This window comes from Aquarana catesbeiana, linkage group LG07 (assembly GCF_042186555.1).
Source record: "Aquarana catesbeiana isolate 2022-GZ linkage group LG07, ASM4218655v1, whole genome shotgun sequence".
NCBI lineage: Eukaryota > Metazoa > Chordata > Amphibia > Anura > Ranidae > Aquarana > Aquarana catesbeiana.
In genome coordinates, this window is record NC_133330.1 from 256978580 (window position 1) to 256998955 (window position 20376).

The 20376-nt window shown below is 43.3% G+C and overlaps 1 protein-coding gene and 1 long non-coding RNA gene across 7 annotated transcripts in view; one reads left to right on the plus strand and one right to left on the minus strand.

Annotated features, from left to right (window-relative positions):
• PIGC (phosphatidylinositol glycan anchor biosynthesis class C) overlaps nucleotides 1-20376 on the plus strand; it is a 45117-nt gene that overhangs the window by 15065 nt on the left and 9676 nt on the right. The gene's annotated exons all lie outside the window — the stretch shown is intronic.
• LOC141102539 (uncharacterized) lies at nucleotides 1180-20100 on the minus strand. The gene is made up of 3 exons (XR_012235137.1): nucleotides 19999-20100; nucleotides 4603-4670; nucleotides 1180-2012 (listed from the first exon to the last, which is right to left on the minus strand). It is a non-coding gene; the product is annotated as an uncharacterized lncRNA (long non-coding RNA).

Genomic DNA, 20376 nt, shown 5'->3' on the forward strand with positions numbered 1-20376 from the left:
ATAGGTGTAATGGTCCTCTGTGGATCCAGACAAACTGCCCCAATTAGTCAACCATGATCTAATATCTGTGTCTATCTAATGCCTAGTACACATGGGCCAAATGTCGGACGACATCAGCCGGTTCAATAGAACCTGGTAGACTTTTGGCCAGCGTGTACAGCAACCGGTTTCCGACAAAAGCCGGCTTCTGTCGAAGGGTCATAACCAAAAAAGGTCTGACGACCGGCTCCCGATTGCATTCCCAACCAATGGCTGACAGAGCTGCCTGGAGTGTTCTAGTAGGGGGCGTCCCCCTGTCAGAACACAATAGCTCAGCAGAGGAGATTGTTGTACTAACATCGATTGTTGGTACAGCAGCTCTGATCTGAGCTGTCAGTTTGTTTTTTTTTGAGTTGAACAAAAAAAAAACTTAGTGTGTACTAGGCTTTAGGGTGAAACTTAAAGTGGTTGTTAAGGTTAAATTTTTACATGTTATGTTTTTCTGCTCTGTTCAATGGAATTGCGCAGAGTGGCCCACACCTCCGCTTCTGGGGTCCTCCGCTAGGACTCTAGTCTCCTTCTTCTGCGTGTGCCAGCATAGCAAGCCGCTTGCTATGAGGGCACATGTGCAGGCTCACTCCCAAGAAAGTCTGTGTGCATCCACCTCACAGGATGATTGTCAGCAGCAGTCAGCCTCTGTGTCTTGTGAGAAAAGAGAGAGTGCCACTGCAGACAGGCACAGTGCAGGATTAAGACAGCACTCAGGTAAGAATTTAGGGGTGTGAGGGGGCAAAGAATTACTAGAACGTTTTTTTACCTTAATGCAAGAAATGCATTAAAGTAGAACTTCACCCAAAAACTAACTAACTCTAAATCTACTGGCAGCCACATTCTAAGACAAATCTATCTAACCCTGTAAAGCAAAAATCGCTATACTTACCTTTTCTGCAGCTGATCTGGTCCAGTTTCACGCTGAGCTGTCAGCGGCAGCTTCAGTGTGTAGGCATGTGCAGAAGAGGCAGCCGACAGCGGAAGCCCCATAGTAACTCTATGGGGGACGTCACTTCCCAGGCATTTCCCAGCTGTTGTTGGCTGTCTCTTCTACACAGCTGGAGACCGGACCGAATTGGCTGCAGAAAACGTATGTATAGCGGTTTTTGCTTTACAGGGTTAGATAGATTAGTCTTAGAATGTGGCTGCCAGTAGACTTAGAATTAGTTAGTTTTTTGGCTGAACTTTCACCTTAAGGTCAAAAAAGTCCTGCCTTTAGAACCCTTTTAACCGCTTGCTAACCAGCCGCCGTTGTTATATGGTGGCAGGTCGGCTTGTTCCCACGAATTGCCGTAACTGTACGTCGGCTCCTTTAGGAGCCATAGCAGGCGCACTTGTAGTGCAAAGTGGATTTGCCTTTGGTAAATAAACCCTATTGCCCGTATCTTCTTTTAGCACTTATGTTGGCCCCCTGAAGAGTCTGTCACTTAGGACTCCCCACATTAGCAGGTTGGTGTTAGCTGTCAGACCAAAGATAAAGGAAATGCAGGTGCAGTTAAGCTCTTGTTAATGTTAACCTAAACTACATTCCTCTTTTTTTCATCATTTTATGGCCACGTAGTTTTATTTTTAGTGTTGAACTTTGTTTCTTTTCAACAGGCCGTAATGATGTGCCTCCCTTTTGTGTTGAATTACTAATGGAAAAAAATGACTTTGTAACGTGCGCTCTTTTCTTTAATTTAGGTTCCTTTAGTCCTCCATATCCAAATCTTGATTTATGTCCATCAGACTGCCGGTGTTTATTGTGCACAGCCGTGTCGTTCCACTACCGTGGGGAATAATTCCTCCCATTTCAATGAACCAGATCCAGTCTGATAGCATTTTTGTGACAAGTCTTTACTTGGCTCTTGGCCCAGTCAGAGAGGCGAGGGATGTGTAATGAATTGAATCTGAAGGCTTTCGGAGTTGAAGAGTTGTCTTCCCAAATAGTTCATGTTGAAGTCTCATTAGACCTGGCTGGGTTGGGCTCCCTTGGATCCTTTCTACAAACGACAGAAGTACACGCTGTTAATCTTATGTAAATATATACTGTACATAGTGTTGTTTGCCTGTTTTTTATTCCAAGATTATTCTGTTCAAAATTGTTTACTGAAATTCCCACTAATGAACCTCACCCACTACCCCCTGAGGACAATATAGGCGCAACCGATCTTCAACATCTAGAACACATCTATTCTTTGAAACAATGGGGAGTCTTAATTCTAAAATGGGAAGAAAGGACTTTAACTATATCTAATTTACATTGTAAGCCCAATTTTTACAGTCAATTGTTTGTTTATGATCAGGTCTATCTATTCGTTAGTATTGACATTGTAGTGCATTTGTTACTGAAGATTAGATTCGGATTTCAGCCAAAGAATCACAAATAAGCATTAAAGTCACCAACAGCAAACATTCACAATTCTCAGTGCAGCAAGGAAGAGCCCGTACACAATTTTTAAAATACGCAACACACATTCCTGACACTTCATGTCAGGGTTAAAAGGGGGTATACATCTGAATACTGCATTTAGATGAATAGGGCCTGTAGTGTTTAGAACAGCGGTAGGCAACCTTTCAGAAGTCACTCTTTTAAAAAACAAAAAAACATCAAGCCCACAATAAATAAAAACACAGCAGAGTGTCCTCTGCCCCCCCACCCCCCCAATACAGTAGTATCTTCCTCCTCCAGTGTCTTCTCCCTACCAGTGTCCTACCCCCTTCACATAACCCCCCCCCCCACTGTAGTGTCCTCTGCTCCCCCCCCCATAGCAGTGTCTTCTGCCCCCTTCACATCCCCCCGTAGTGTCCTGTGCCCCCCCTTTACATCATCCCCACTGTAGTGTCCTGTGTCCCCCCCCCATAGCAGTGTCTTCTGCCCCCTTCACATCCCCGCCGTAGTGTCCTGTGCCCCCCTTTACATCATCCCCACTGTACTGTCCTCTGCCCCCCCCCCCCCCCATAAGAGTGTCCTCTACCCCCCCACAGTACTGGATCAGGGGCAGAAGCTGCAAGAGTTAACTTTTTACATGAACAAGCTAGGGATTGGTGACTAGGACTGCCCAGCCAAACCACACTGGTCAGCCATTGGCTTAGAGTTCTGATTGGATGCCGATCAACAGACCTTTTTTAGAAAATGACCCTTTGACAGACCGCCTTCTGTCAGACCAGCTGCTGTACACATGGGCCGAATGTTGCCAGTGTGTACAGTCTTTAAAGAGGAAGTAAACCCAGATGGGTTTTACTTACTCTTTGTTCCCCTGCAAAGTAAAAGCTAGCCCATTATGTGGCACTTACCTGCAGACGAAGCCCGCGCTGTCCCCGCTGGTGGTCGCATCCGTCTTCGCCCCTCTTCCTTCCAAGGCCGCATACTCCAGCTCTGTGGCTGGTCGTTGTGCGGGAGCCGTCAGTCACGGCACTTGCGAGTGAAGAAACGTCGTGGAGGGCTGTTTCTTCACAGCGCATGCGCCGAGTACGTCATCAGCGCAGTGTACAGCAAATACTGGTATCTCCTACTGGAGATACCGGCAAATACTGGTATCTCCCAAACGGAGCACGTTTAGGAGATATTCAACTACTTATAGGTAAGCCTTATTCTAGGCTTACCTATATGTAAAAGTCACAATCAGAGGTTTACAACCACTTTAACACTCTGTCTGTCTAAAATAAATCTTAGGAGACCCTGATCATTTAAGCAGCTTGTGAGCAGTTTCCTTTATTGCATTCACTCAGGTTACAGTTTTTTAACCATCTATCAGTTGAGACCTGCAAATACATCTATACCTGCAAGTATTTCAGGACTTTCCTATAATGTCAGTAAAATCCTCCAGGGAACGTGGCAAAATTCTTGACAATGACTTTTCATATTAGCCTCAAGCCATTCATACAGTTGTTGTCTCAAGAATTATTGATTCAGTTGCAATACCACACTGCTTTTTTTGGTGTGTGTGTGTGTGTGTGTGTGTGTGTGTATGGAAGAATAATCTAAGCTTGACTATTCTTAAAAATGTTCCCCTCCACTTACTTATACTGCATATTAGAGCTGCACGATTAATTATTAAAAAAATTGCAATTTCGATTCAACCCCCCTCTCAATCTGTATTCAGCATGTACACGATTCATTCAAACAAAGCCGGCAAATGTTTATCAACATTGTCCGCGCTGGGAGATAACTATAAAGATTGTATCTTTTAGTTCTTTTAGATCAAAGGAATGAACTTCGGTCTGTAAATGAAGTCAGTTTAACCACTTAACCACGGCTGCAGCACTAAAAAAGGTTTTTCACCTTAATGCATAGAATGCATTAGGGTGAAAAACCATGAGGGTTTATAACCCCTTTAAAGATTAAACTTTTTTCTGACACTTGTTGCTTACAAGTTAAAATCAGTATTTTCTGCTAGAAAATTACTTACAACCTTCAAACATTATATACAGTTGTGCTCATAAGTTTACATACCCTGGCAGAATTTATGATTTCTTGGCCATTTTTCAGAGAATATGAATGATAACACAAAAACTTTTCTTTCACTCATGGTTAGTGTTTGGCTGAAGCCATTTATTATCAATCAACTGTGTTTACTCTTTTTAACTTACCAGGTACCATACCCTGACATGCTGCTGCAGTAGGACCACTGATATGAACTGGCCATAGAGGCTTCATCCTTTACAAGAGAGAAAACTGTATTAGAACTTAATGCTGTGCTGTAATTTCATAAAAATTGACATAACTTCCAATGCACAAGTTGACTGTCAAAAACTCTTTTGTACAGTAGATCCTTCCATAAAAAGTATGTTTATTGTGGTTGAACATGCATGTTTGTGACTGTGCAGGATGAGGGGGGGTTTACTACCTGACACTGCTGGCTCTGGCTTATCTTAATACGGAAATTTGCACACCCATCATATAGCAGATATAATGAGTACAGAAATCTGTAGCCATATTTTTCCATTTCCAGTTTACAAGATTTGATTTTTTTCCAGCTTGTCAGTCTTCTTTAGTAGGAGGCAAAGTATTAAAGTAGTATTAAACCCTCAGCGTTTTTTAGTTTAACATCATGAGTGCAACAAAATGAACATTCCCCTGCAGCAAGTATTTGATAAAATTCTTACCCAAGTGCTTGTAGTTTACAGATTTCAATGCTACTTGCTCCTGCTCTCTGGTGCCGCTTCCCTGAATTTCCAGTCTTCACAGGAAAGAGCTAAGGCTAGGTTTAGACCTGCAACTAGCCTCTGGAATGCGACTTGTATTCAGAACACTTTTCACCATTGACAGGTGTTGAGAGACGATATGGCGCCTTCTCACTGCCTGTCTTAAAGAAGTAAACCCTGATGGGTTTTACTTCCTCTTTATTCCCCTGCAAAGTAAAAGCATAATGAGCTAGTATACATCGCATACTAGCCCATTATGTGCCACTTACCTGCAAACGAAGCCCCCGGTGTCCCCGCTGGTGGCCGCGTCCATCTTCACCCCTCTTCCTTCCGGGGCCATGGACTCCGGCTCTGTGACTGGTTGGAGTCGAGCGACGTCACTCCTGCGCATACACGCAAGATCAGATGGTCACGGCACGGGCCCTATAGAAATGATACGATTGTGCCCTTTCTTTAGTGCGCATACGCCGATGACATCGGTGCAAGCGTTTATGGTAAAGATCTCCTAAACCGTGCAGGTTTAGGAGATATTTCCAGTACCTACAGGTAAACCTTATTTATAGGCTTACCTGTAGGTAAAAGTGGTGTGTAAGGGTTTACAACCACTTTAACCCAGTAAAAATTGTTTCTTATCACCCCCCAAACTGCAAGTCTAAACAAGCCCTTACAGTGGGCAATGAAGTCTCTAATCACTCTGTTATCCAGGAGTAGGAGAGAGGAGTAGGTTTGTGCCTTGTCATGCTGGGTATTGGGGCCGTGTGTTTCTGTTGATGCACACAGTGTAGGGAGACACAACTCTAGTCCTTGCATGCCATGTTGACACCATAGAATGCTGCTGGGGAGAAAGGAAATGTGGGACAGTGATTGTGCCACTAACCTAAATTGGAACATTGGCAAGAGTTGACAGATTAAGAAGCTGCATATTCAGTAGTGATTAAATTAGCTGGTGAAAAAAACTATTTATATTAATGAAGTACTATATTTACCTGCTTCCCGACCGCCTCACGCAGATATACTGCGGCAGAAGGGCACGTACAGGCAGATTAACCTACCTGTACGTTGAGGCGGCTTGCGGGCGCGCGCCCACTGGGAGCTCCGTGACCGTGATCGTGGGTCCCGCGGACTCGATGTCTGCGGGGATACCTGCGATCGTCTCATGGAGAGGAAGAACGGGGAGATGCTAATGTAAACAAGCATCTCCCCGTTCTGCCTAGTGACACTGTCACTGATTACGCTAACTGTAATTGGGAGCGGTGATCACCGATTGTGTCACACACAGCCCCTCCCCCCCACAGTTAGAATCACTCCCTAGGACACACTTAACCCCTACAGTGCCACCTAGTGGTTAACCCCTTCACTGCCGGTGACATTTTTACAGTAATCATTGCAATTTTTTACCATTGATCGCTGTATTAATTCCAATGGTCCCAAAAATGTGTCAAAATTGTGTCAAAATGTGTCCTCCATAATGTCACAGTCACAATAAAAATCGCTGATCGCTGCCATTACTAATAAAAAAAATTATCATTAAAAATGCCATAAAACTATCCCCTATTTTGTAGACGCTATAACTTTTGCGCAAACCAATCAAACGCTTATTGCTATTTTTTTTTTTTTTTTTTTTAACCAAAAATATGTAGAAGAATACATATCGGCCTAAACTGAGGAAAAAAATAATAGTTTTTTTTATATATTTTTTGGGGATATATATTTTTTATCTTTTTGCGTTTTTTTTCAAAATTGTCGCTATTTTTTTGTTTGTAGTGCAAAAAATAAAAACCTCAGAGGTGATCAAATACCACCAAAAGAAAGCTCTATTTGTGGGGAAAAAAGGGCGTCAGTTTTGTTTGGGAGCCACGTCGCACGACCGCGCAATTGTCAGTTAAAGCGGCGCAGTTCCGAATCGCAAAAAGTGCTCTGGTCAGGAAGGGGGTAAAATCCTCCGGGGCTGAAGTGGTTAAACAGCGCTTGCTATAATGTGCATGAGCATGTCAAACATTATATACCATTCGTTTTTTCAACATTACTAATCCACCAATGCCAAATCGATGCCATTGACATTTGGATGATTTTGTGCCGCTTTTTAATATTTTAACTAATTTTAATAAAAAAGAAGATGATGAAAGGTTCCCTCTCCTTTTTATTTACTTCCTGCCTACTATATCAACTGAAAAAAATTGGGATCACATCAAGGAGGGGACAGGATCCAAGCCAGGAGCTGGTTGGAAGGTTGGGATAGGTCCCATAGTGACCAACCAAGCTGTCATGACTTCTCTTGCTATACAGTAAGGAGGTCATTGGAGTCCGGTGAGTACGGGGTGTGTCACAAGAGCACGGGGTGGAATAACATTACTAACTGTCATTTTGGGAGTTGGGAACCTATTTCTAACACTAATTATTACTAATTTGCTAGAAAATTACTTAGTACCCCCAATCATTATATATTTTTTTTAGCAGAGACCCTAGGGAATATAATGGAGATTGTTGCAATACTTTATGTTGCACCGTATTTGCGCAGCGGTCTTACAAATGCAATTTGTTTTGAAAAAATACATATAAAAAAATAAGAAAACAGTAAAGGTAGCCCAATTTTTTTGTATAATGTGAAAGATGATGTTACACTGAGTAAACTGATACCTAACATGTCATTCTTTATAATTGCACACGCTCGTAGAATGGCGACAAACTACGGTACTTAAAGCGGAGTTCCACCCATATAAAAGTCAGCAGCTACAAAGAGTAGCTCAGACACTCACCTGTTCCACGGTCCAGCGATGCGGGCGAATGAAGCCCCGCTCCTCTCCCCCTCCTCTCCTCGGCATTGTGACTGTGGGCGCCCGGCTGTGGCTTCACAGCCAGGCATGCACTGCGCATGCGTGAGCCGCACTGTGATTGGCCGGGCGATCTTCTAGGACCTGTGGCGTGTCTCAGAAGACTGCACGGAGGGAGGGGGGAGAGGTGAACTTTCTTCCAGCTCCTCGGAGCCCCGGGAGGAAGTGGGAGCTGGATGCCCCTAAAAAGAGGGTATCCGCCCCCCCCCCCAAAAAAAAATGACATGCCAAATGTGGCACATCAGGGGGTCACCTTCACTTAAAGCGTAAGTTCCATTTTTGGGTGGAACTCCGCTTTAAAAATCTCCATAGGCAACAGTTTAAAAAGTTCTACAGGTTACCAGTTTAGAGTTGCAGAGGAGATCTTGTGCTAGAATTATTGCTCTTGCTCTAACGATCGCGGCGATACGTGACATGTGTGGTTTGAACACTGTTTACATATGTGGGTGCGACTTGCATATGCTATACACTATACGCATAATTATGTATGTGTTAAGTTTTGTTTGATCACTTACACCTATGTGTTTCTACCTGTCGCTAGTATTGATTATCTGATTAAGCACAGTCTTTTCTCTATCACACTCTTACACCCAATATTTATGGATACATACACACACATTTAGCCCAATAGGAGAGGTACCCCTCCTTTTTTGTTTAAAGGAAGGTTCACTTACCTATCATTCTCCCTATACTCATTCGGTTTCAAAAGGGTAGCGCCACTCACCCCATTTCTTTACTTTTATTCACTGTAAGTTCCCTTGGGAACTGAAAAAAGGGGGGGCTGCAACCCGTTACTATCCTGAGCGCGGAGCCTACCACAAACTCGACTTGCATATGCGTTCACTTCTGAACACGGGCTCAGAGGGATGGGGCATTTTAAATTATTTTATTATTTTTTCTTTATTTTACTTTTTATTTTTAAATGTCTCTTTAAAAATTATTTTTTGATCACTTTTATTCCTAATAGAAGGAACGTACACATCCCTTGGGGGTAAATGAAGTTACCCTGCGCAGACGGTTGATATACTTTATTTAGTCTGAGAGAGCAGCTCGTTCTAGGCAAAATTAGCCAGTGAATATATATATATATATATATATATATATATATATATATATATATATATATATAAATTTAATTAATATATTAAAATAAATATATTAATTAAACCGCGCTCTCTGTAAAGTGTGTGCTATGCACTATAAACCATACCATAAGTGCGTGCAATAACAATCAAAAAACACTTAGGGGGTTATTAACGAAAGGCAAATCCACTTTGCACTACAAGTGCACTTGGAAGTGCAGTTGCTTTAAATCTTAGGGGTAGATCTGAAATGAGGGGAAGCTCTGCTGATTTTATCATCCAATCATGTGCAAGCCAAAATGCTGTTTTTTATTTTCCTTGCATGTCCCCCTCAGATCTACAACAACTGCACTTCCAAGTGCACTTGTAGTGCAAAGTGGATTTGTCTTTCGTAAATAACCCCCTTGGTGTCATCAGTGAGCAATAACTGACCTAGATCATCCAATGCAAATGATGAAATAAAGTGCAAGTCCATACATATAAATTGCTAATAAAATATTGGAGTGTCCAATATAAATCATAAAAGTGCACATAGAGATTAGCAGGACAGGGCCTCTTTAATGTGAGATATGGGGTCAAAAAGATCTCAGATCTCTCATTTACACTTGAATGCAATACTTTTTTTTTTTTTTTTTTAAAGTATTTTTTTTTTTCCATAAAAAAAATGGGCCCTTTAAGGTCAGAGGGTGGAAGTGGCGTTTGACGTAGCTCCGGTCTTCCAAGGGCATAGAGTTGATTGGGGGCCATCTTGCCCTCACTCGACTACCTGCCCATCAGTCCCGGGGATCGGATCATTTCCACCGCTGCTGTTCTCTCTGGTAAGCGGCGGAAAAAAACAGGAAGCGGCGGGGGGGCACCTCTCCCACCTTCCATAAAAGGGATCCCATGACGAATCTGCCGCTGGGACCACTTTTATATACCAGGGTTATGGCAGCTAGCTGCTGCCATGACCCGGTATTTAAAGCCAAAATAGCGATGTAAATCCACGGTAGGCGGTCCGGAAGTGGTTAAAGTGTAACTAAACTTGGGGACCTGCATTCACTATATCTGGTCTTCCACAGTACACAGAACATGGAAATGCAATTATTTTAGTAAATATAAACTGCTAAATACCTTTTCTCATCAGCAGTATATAGCAGTCTTGTGACTCCTATCAGTGCCTGGTTAAAGCTTGTGGGAAGAGTTTTCATACTGCACTTGCTGTCCTATCAGGTTGCAGGACTCCTTGCCCTCTGTCTGGACAGTGCTAATTGGTCCTGTGCTGATCACATGCACTCTCCCACGAATAAAAAACGCTATAGCAATACACACCAAACTGAGCATGTGCAGCCTGACTCCAGTAACTCTGTCTTATTATTATATACAGTATTTATATAGCGCCAACAGTTTACGTAGCGCTTTACAACTTGAGGACTTATCCGGACATGTTATGGGGACAATGCATGAAGAGCAGAATCTCTGCATACAGGATCAAAAAGCCTTTTTACACAATGCAGAGGATTAACCCCAAGGTTCCACAGTGAGTATTAGGGGTCGACTGATTATCGGAGCAGACAAATATTAGGGCCGATAGTCACAAATAATCGGTCAGAAACTTACCGATATTGGTCAGGCCTCCTCCACCTTTCCCGGTGCGGCGGTCTCTGCCAGTCTCTGTTAGCGGTGTGGTGGGCAGGAGATGACAATTTCTCTCACTGCCCACCTTGCATCACCGCTGATCTGCCCCTACAACAGGGCCGTGAAGGCTGCTCGATAGAGCTGCAGCCACGGGTGAGGAGAGAGATAGTTATGACATCTCTCACCGCCCACCCGCATGTGGAAGTTTACCCGCTTGGACACCGCTGGGGAGAGGCTGCCAGAAGTAGTGACAAGCTGCATATGGGTGGCAGGTGACAATGGCAAGTGACATGCTGCATCTGGGTGTCAGGTGAGGGTGGCATGTGACAGGCCGCATCTGGAAGCAAGTGACATACTGCATTTGGGTGGCAGGTGACAGTGGTGGATGACAGGTGACAGTGGCAAGTGACATGCTGCATCTGGGTGGCAGGTGACAGTGGCAAGTGACATGCTGCATCCCCGTGGCAGGTGACAGTGGCAAGTGACATACTACATCTGAGTGGCGGGTGACAGTGGCAAGTGGCAGGTGACGGTGGCAAGTGACATACTGCATCTGGGTGCCAGGTGACAGTGGCAAGTGACATGCTGCATCTGGGTGCCAGGTGACAGTGGCAAGTGACATGCTGCATCTGGTGGCATGTGAAGGTGGCAAGTGACATGCTGCATCTGGTGGCATGTGAAGGTGGCAAGTGACATGCTGCATCTGGTGGCAGGTGAGAGTGCCAAATGACATGCTGCATCTGGTGACAGGTGACGGTGGCAAGTGACAGGCTGCATCTGGTGGCAAGTGAATTACTGAATCTTGGTGGCAGGTGACAATGGCAAGTGACTGTGATGTACAGAATATCGTCACCTGCTATCGGCCCTGAAAAAACTATATCGGTCAAGCATTGCACACTTGTAAGGACTGTCACACTTGTTTAGTTTATGGACTTTTTTCTTATAGATGTAGATGGAGGTTTAGCATTGGTGGATCAGTAATGTTGAAAGCTCGTATGGTATATATTTGACATGTTTATGCACATTATAGCAAGAGCTGTTTAAATATAGCACCTTATAATCTAGATCTCTCTTCAGAGATTCAGATAGCAGCTGTATACGCACGTTTTTCTTTTAGTTTCTTTAGTCACGGTGGTGTGGGTGTTTTTAATATATTTACTTCATGTTAATGAAAAAAATGTAAAAAATCAATCCCCTGTGCTAAAGGTACTAATTAGTGATTAGGCCTGACACTGCTTTACATGACATAGGTCAAAACATGGAAAAAAGGGTATGAATACCACAGCACCGACAGCCTGAATGAATACAATAAAGTGCAACTGTAGTGCATACAAAACTAGGTGCAAAATTAATCCAACAATACAAAAAATATATCAAGCATGCAGGGCCGGTGCTACCACTAGGCAAACTAGGCAGCCGCCTAGGGCGCACTGCTGCCTAGGGCGCCCAGCCACTGGTTTTCCTACTCTCTTCTCTCTGCAGAAAGCAACTAGGTCTCAGCATCAGCAGGCAGCCACTGCTCCAATCACACATAGTGTCAGAGGCGCAGCAGCAGCGGAGAACTGTGTCCCGACTCCCGAATGAACGGAAGCAAGCAAACATTCATTGATGGGCACTGGTGAGGCTGCATTTGATGGGCGCTGGTGAGGCTGCATTTGATGGGCGCTGGTAGGCTGCATTTGATGGGCGCTGGTAGGCTGCATTTGATGGGCACTGGTGAGGCTGCATTTGATGGCCACTGGTAGGCTGCATTTGGTGGGCGCTGGTGAGGCTGCATTTGATGGGCACTGGTGAGGCTGCATTTGATGGGCACTGGTGAGGCTGCATTTGATGGGCGGTGGTGAGGCTGCATTTGATGGGCACTGGTGAGGCTGCATTTGATGGGCGGTGGTGAGGCTGCATTTGAGGGGCACTGGTGAGGCTGCATTTGATGGGCGCTTCATTAAAAAGGTGGGGAATACATAGGAAGGGCAAAGGGGGTGGAGTCGGGGGTGGAGGTTTTGCCTAGGGTGTCAAAAATCCTTGCACCAGCCCTGCAAGCATGTAACAAGTGAAAACGTAAAAAACACGTGCAAATAAGCATAAACTTCTAGTTGGAAAGTTCCTTTCACAGGTGCCTTCCATGGGTGCTGCTGTGCTAGAAATAGTGCAAATCAATATTAAACCTCTTTGATAACGCCCTGTGGGAAGGAAACACAGCGTCGGCTGCAGCTTGCGGTGCCGCGGTGACATCACATCCGATGCCCGTTTGATTGGAGTTAGGTTGTGAAAGAACCTATTGATTAATGGACTGGTAATTGATGTTTATCCGTTTCCCCTCCACCTTGGAACCTTGTAAAGATTGATTTTATGATTGGAACTCTGTAAAGATTGATTTTAATGAATTAAACAAGACATGCTTTACTATGCGGGCTCTTTCTCCATATGTTTGTGCCTAAAAACACCCCAGGAAGGATTTACCCAGGAGTTGGCGTTTTCATCACCCTGCTCACCATACTAAGCCTACTTGACCCGCAACGCAGTACTGCTTGGGGTCCATTGGATCTGGTGAGTTTAACCATAAGGGGGGGGGATCCTGTATGCACCTGTTTACAGCATCATTTCTTTAGCACAGAAGCACTTTTGAAAGAAACTTGGGAAAGGAACTTATCAACTGAGAAGTGCTATATGTTTATGTGCATGTTTTTTTGGACTTGCACTGGTCACATGTTTAACCGCTTCAGCCCCAGAAGATTTTACCCCTTTCCTGACCAGAGCACATTTTGCGATTCAGCACTGCGTCGCTTTAACTGATGATTGCGCGGCTGTGCAAAGTTACTCCAAAACAAAATTGGCGTCCTTTTTTCCCTACAAATAGAGCTTTCTTTTGGCGGTATTTGATGACCTTTTGATCACCTTTTTATTTTTTGCGCTATAAACAAAAAAAGAGCGACAAGTTTGAAAAAAAAGCAATATTTTTTACTTTTATCTATAATAAATATCCCCCAAAAATTTATAAAAAAAACAAATTTTTTCCTTAGTTTAGGCCGATATGTATTCTTCTACATATTGTTGCTAAAAAAAATCCGCAATAAGCGTATATTGATTGGTTTGCGCAAAAGTTATAGCGTCTACAATATAGGGGATAGTTTTATGGCATTTTTATTATTATTTTTTTTATTAGTAATGACGGCGATCTGCGATTTTTTTTTTTATCATGACTGCGACATTATGGCGGACACATCGGACACTTTTGACACTATCTTGGGACCATTGTCATTTTATACAGCGATCAGTGCTATAAAAATGCACTGATTACTGTGTAAATGACACTGGCAGGGAAGAGGTTAAACACTAGGGGGCGATCAAGGGGTTAACTGTGTCCTAGGGAGTGATTCTAACTGTGGGGAGGATGGGCTACTAGTGACATGACAGTGATTACTGCTCTCGATGACAGGGAGCAGTAGATCCCTGTCATGTCACTAGACAGAAAAGGGAAATGCTTTGTTTACGTAGGTATCTCCCCGTTCTGTGGCTCCGTGACACGATCACGGGACACCGGCGGACATAGAGTCCGCGGGAGCCGCGGGCACGGTCATGGTTTACGCGACGGGCGCGTGCCCGCTAGCCCCGCCAATTAGAGGGGACGTACAGGTACGCCCATTTGCCCACTGCTGCCATTGTGCTGACGTATATCGGCGTGCAGCGGTCGGCATGTGGTTAATACTGATTTGCACTATTTCTAGCACAGCAGCACCCGTGGAAGGCATCCGGGAAAGGAACTTTCCAACTAGAAGTTTATGCTTATTTGCACGTGTTTTTTAAGTTTTCACTGGCTACATGCTTGATATATTTTTTTGTATTGTTGGATTAATTTTGCACTTAATTTTGTATGCACTACAGTTGCACTTTATTGTATTGATTCAGGCTGTCAGCGCTGTGGTATTCATACCCTTTTTTCCATCATATTAATGAAGTCTTGTAGCCTGTACCCTTCAATAAGAAGTCCTCTTTCACTGATCTGACATTACAGCATTGGATGGGGGGATAAGGGCTAGATCTGAGGCTGGAGTTAGTTATATTGAAATAAGGTAATGAAAGGTTTCTTCGCTTTCTGTATTTCTTTATTGGGTAAACCTATTGGTCACCTGCTCTATGAATTTGTGTAACACAAGTTGCAAATGACTAATATGTAAGACCGTAAAACTGAATTTTGTGTAGATGGAACATGCTTTGCAATTTATTCTCCCTACATTAGCTTTGCTGCTGCTGTAGGTTATAGAAATAAACGACGTGGCAATGATTGAGTATATTTGTTTCCACTCATGTGCCTGTCATGCTCACTGTAATCATCTGTGTGCTTTTCCATTAAGAAGAGTTTATTTTCCTGTATCAGGTTGGAAAGCACTGACAATGTATATCCATCAATCAATGTACCCATGTCCTTACAGCAACAGTACACTGAAAATATAGAAATGCGACACCGGGGTTGATTTACAACTCATTCACACTTCTGCGACTTGTCATGTGACTTTGGACATCAAAGTTGCACCCCATGTTTTCCAATAATAACCATTTGTATACAGTGGGTATAGAAAAGAATTACCCCCCTTTAAAATATTAAAATTTGTTGCTTTGCAGCTTGAAATGAAGCTATGCAGTTTTTTTTTTCCCAGCTGTATTTACTCAACTTATAACAAAGAAATTAAAGATATAACACCAACGTCAGAAAAAAATAAAAAAACATTCAAAAACTGATTCACTGAGTTGGAAAAAGGATCACCCCCCTTATGTCATTATTTTGTTGAACAGCCTTTTGCCTTAAATTACAGCCTTTAGTCTCTACTAACTTTGCACATCTAGACTTTGCAATATTTGCCCACTCTTCTTTGCAGAACTGCTCAAGTTCAGTTAAATTTGATGGTGACCTTTTGTGGACTGCAGTCTTCAAATCATTCCACAGATTTTCAATGGGGTTTAAGTCTGGGCTCTGATGAGGCAATGCAAAGACATTCATCTTTTTCTCCATTAACCATTGTGTGGTCATTTTTGCTGTGTGCTTTGGGACATTGTTGGAAGGTAAACCATCTTCCCATTGTCAACTTTCTGGCAGAGAGCAGCAGATTTTCCTCAAGAATTTGACAGTATCTTGCTCCATCCATTTTTCCTTCTATCCTGACAAGTGCTCCAGTCCCTACTGCAGAGAAACACCCCCATAACAGGATATTACCACCTCCGTGCTTTACTGTAGGAATGGTGTTATTTGGATGGTGAGCGGTGTTGGATCTTCACCAGACATATCGTTTGGTGTTGAGGCCATGTAATTCAATTTTAGTCTCCTCTGACCATACCACCCTTTTCTATGTGGCCTAATAATTTTCAAGGTGTGTTTTGGCAAAGCTCGGTGTTACTGCATGTGGCCTTTCTTGAGGATTGGGTATTTTCTTGCAGCCCTCCCATACAAGCCACATTTGTGGAGAATTTGTTTAGAGTTGCTGTAAGCCTCTTGGTAGCCTCTCTGATCAGTTTTCTCCTGGCTCTTTCATCCAGTTTGGAGCAACGTCCTGATCCAGGGGGGGTCTGTGTTGTACCAAATACCTTCCATTTCTTATTCATAGACTTCACTGTGCTTCTAGGCATTGATAAAGCCTTTGAAAGTTTTTTGTATCCATCTGCTGACTTGTGCCTGTCCACAACTTTATCCCGGAGAACTTTTAACAGTGCCTTGCCACCTATAGTTGATTGTTTGCTTCAGTTGCACTATCAGGGACTTAAATGCTCCAGATAAGCTCTTTTTATGCTGAGCTAATCAAAATGAACACAGCTGATCACAGTTGAAAGTCAAATGGCTTTGTGTGCCATTGAGGAGGTGATTAGCTACACCTGATTGAGTTTACAAGTCATTTTTAAGAGAGGGGTGATCCTTTTTCCAACTTAATGATTCTGTTTTTGAATTTGTGTTATACATTGAGGGAAAAAAGTATTTGATCCCCTGCTGATTTTGTAAGTTTGCCCACTGACAAAGAAATGATCAGTCTATAATTTTAATGGTACGGTTATTTTAACAGTGAGAGACAGAATAACAACAAAAATATCCAGAAAAACACATTTCAAAAAAGTTATAAATTGATTTGCATTTGAAAGTGGAGGTTCACACAAAAATTGAACCTCCGCTTTTCTGAACCCTCCCCCCCTCTGGTGTCACATTTGGCACCTTTCAGGGGGGAGGGGGGTGCAGATACCTGTCTAAGACAGGTATTTGCACCCACTTCCGGCATAGACCCCCGGCGGTAGTCTACGCCTCTCCCCCCCCCCCACGCTGTCTGCTGGAACACACATGGGTCCCAGAGACAGCAGGGACCATTCGGATTGCGCAGGGCAGTAGGGAACTGGCAAGGCTTCATTTCCTGATTCCCTCACCAAAGATGGCGGCGGCAGCATCCGAGGACCGAGAGACGGTTCGGCCTTGGGTGCCGACATCGTGGGCGCCCTGGACAGGTAAGTGTCCTTATTTTAAAAGTCAGCAGCTGCAGTATTTGTAACTGCTGACTTTAAAAAAAAAATTTTTTGCAGGACTTCCGCCTTAATGAGTGAAATAAGTATTTGATCCCCTATCAATCTGCAAGATTTCTGGTTCCCAGGTGTCTTCTATACAGGTAACGGGCTGAGATTGGGAACACTCCCTTAAAGGGAGTGCTCCAAATCTTAGTGTGTTACCTGTATAAAAGAAACCTGTCCACAGAAACGATCAATCAGATTCCAATCTCTCCACTATGGCCAAGACCTAAGAGCTGTCCAAGGATGTCAGGGACAACATTGTAGACCTACACAAGACTGGAATGGGCTACAAGACCATCGCTAAGCAGCTTGGTGACAGGGTGACAACAGTTGGTGTGATGATTCTCAAATGGAAGAAACACAAAATAACTGTCAATCTACCTGGGTCCTGGGGCTCCATGCAAGATCTTAGCTCGTGGAGTTTCAATGAGATCATGAGAACGGTGAGGAATCACCCCAGGACTACACGGGAGAATCTTGTTAACCAAACAATTTGTGTGTTACCAAACAATTGGTAACACACTACGCCATGAAGGACTGAAATCCTCCAGCGCCCTCAAGGACTGTCTGAAGTTTGCTAATGAACATCTGAATGATTCAGAGGAGAACTGGGTGAAAGTTTGGGGTCAGATGAGACCAAAATCAAGCTCTTTGGCATCAACTCAACTCGCCGTGTTTGGTTGAGGAGGAATGCTGCCTATGACCCCAAGACCACTCCCCCACCAAATGGAGGTGGAATCGTTATGCTTTGGGGGTGTTTTTCTGCAAAGGGGACAGGACAACTGCATCAAAGGGACGATGGACGGGGCCATGTACCGCCAAATCTTGGGTGAGAACCTCCTTCCCTCAGCCAGGGCATTGAAAATGGGTCGTGGATGGGTATTCCAGCATTACAGTGACCCAAAAACACACGGCCAAGGCAACAAAGGAGTGGCTCAAAAAGAAGCACATTTAAGGTCCTGGAGTGGCCTAGCTAATCTCCAGACCTTAATCCCATAGAAAATATGTGGAGGGAGCCTCGAAACCTTAATGCCTTGGTGAGGATCTGCAAACAGGGGTGGGACAAAATTCCTCCTGATATGTGTGCAAACCCGGTGGCCAACTACAAGAAATGTCTGACCTCTGTGATTGCCAACAAGGGTTTTTCCACCAAATACTCATGTTTTGCGAAGGGGTCAAATACTTATTTCACTCATTAAAATGCAAATCAATTACTTTTTTGAAATGCGTTTTTTAGGATTTTTTAGTTGTTATTCTGTCTCTCACTGTTAAGATAAACCTACCATTAAAATGATAGACTGATCTTTTTTTTTTTCAGTGGGCAAACATACAAAATCAGCGGTGGATCAAATACTTTTTCCCCTCACTGTATGTGTTATATCTTTCACTTGGATGTTATAAGAGTAAATACAGCTGGATAAAACAAAAACTGTGTCTTCATTTCAGGATGCAAAGCAACAAAATTTGATTATATTAAAGGGGAGTGTTTCTTTTCTATACCCACTGTATGCAGCGACTTGCAATACTTTGGTCCGACTTTCATGCAACTTGAGGGCCATAGACCTCAATGTTAACTCTCAAAAGATGCATGGAAGTCGTACCTGAATGTTTTACATGCAACAGTGGGTCCAACTTTACAGAGGGACAACAAATAAGGTCCAAGTTACACAAATTCAAAGTTGCACTCCAAAGACACTGGACATTAGAGTCGTATAAGTGTGAATTGAGCCTTCCACCCCATTCACACTTGTGCGACCTGTCATGCATCTTTGGACATTAAAGTCGCATGACAAGGTGTACTCCATGTTTTCCACAAATAAGCATTCATATATGTGTGACTTAAAACTATTGTATTAAAACAGCTGCCTGAGTACCCAAACAGTGACTGCATCTGATAAGTTATAGTCACCTTATTATGAGCTTTTTGATGACAACAGTCTGTAGATTACAGTGATATTAAAGATAACTTAAATAATCATACTTACCTGCTCTTGGCAATAGTTTTGCACAGAGCATCTTTGATTCTCCTGTTTTAATGTCCCCTGCTGGCGTTCTTGGCTCCTCCTCTTCAAGTACCCCCATAGCAAGCTGCTTGCAAGGGGGGCACTCAAGCATGCTCGCTCCCGAGCCCCACTGTGTGTGTCCATAAGGCCCCTTCCTCACTGGCTGTGACTGACAGCAGCAGGAGGCTGCTGTCTCTTAGCCAATGAGGAGGCAGAGACCCAGGAGAGCAGCTGCTCTTGTGCACATCACTGGATCGCAAATGGGCTCGGGTTAGTTTTTCAGGTGGACCCGATCGGATGGTCCATTCTTCCAGCAGGTCTAAACGGACTTGTGTCCGTATACACCCACCTACTTCGGATCATCTGATCATATGCAAGCAAAAATGCAGTTTTTTGTTTTTTTTTCCTTGCATGTGATTGGGCATTCTTTTGTAAAATGAAGCTTTGCCTCATTTACTAAGCTCTGGAGCACCTGCACTTTGCAAAGTGCATAGTCTATTTTCCTTTAGTAAATCAACGCCATAGTATGTAGGCAGCACTGTTATACTGATCACCCTGCTTCACTGATCTTCATTTGTAGGTATGGGGTATTTTTAGTTTTTGAGTTGTTATAAAGTGACCTGAAAGTCATTTTTATACTCCAACTTTTTTACTAAATCCAGGATCTAATATAGGCTTTTCTCTCATCAGAAATTAGTTTGGTTATCTTGTGTGTCTTCAGCTATTTTTTATATGACTAAACTTCAGTATGTAATGCGTAGTTAAACCTACCGAGCCTTGAGCAGACGCCCCTGCTGGTGATGCGTCACATCCCTGAGGTCTTCAGACTGCTCAGTTCTTATTACATATTCCTGCAAAGTACAAATGGTTTTAATGAAAAATATGACCAAGTTATTTGAAAGTTCCAATATACCTGCTAAATCAATACAGTATGTGCATGATTTTATGTAACCACAGATACACTGTCTCCACCTGCTGGCCAGTTATGTGCATTGCACCGACAAAGCAATACTGACTTTGGCAGACCTATGTGAAAGAAAACACATTCATAGGGCAGGTTCATGAGAAGTCTTATCCTATAATTATTATTAGGCATTGTGTTTTATAATAAACACCAGATGTGCTAAATTTATCACATACTTAGAAGGT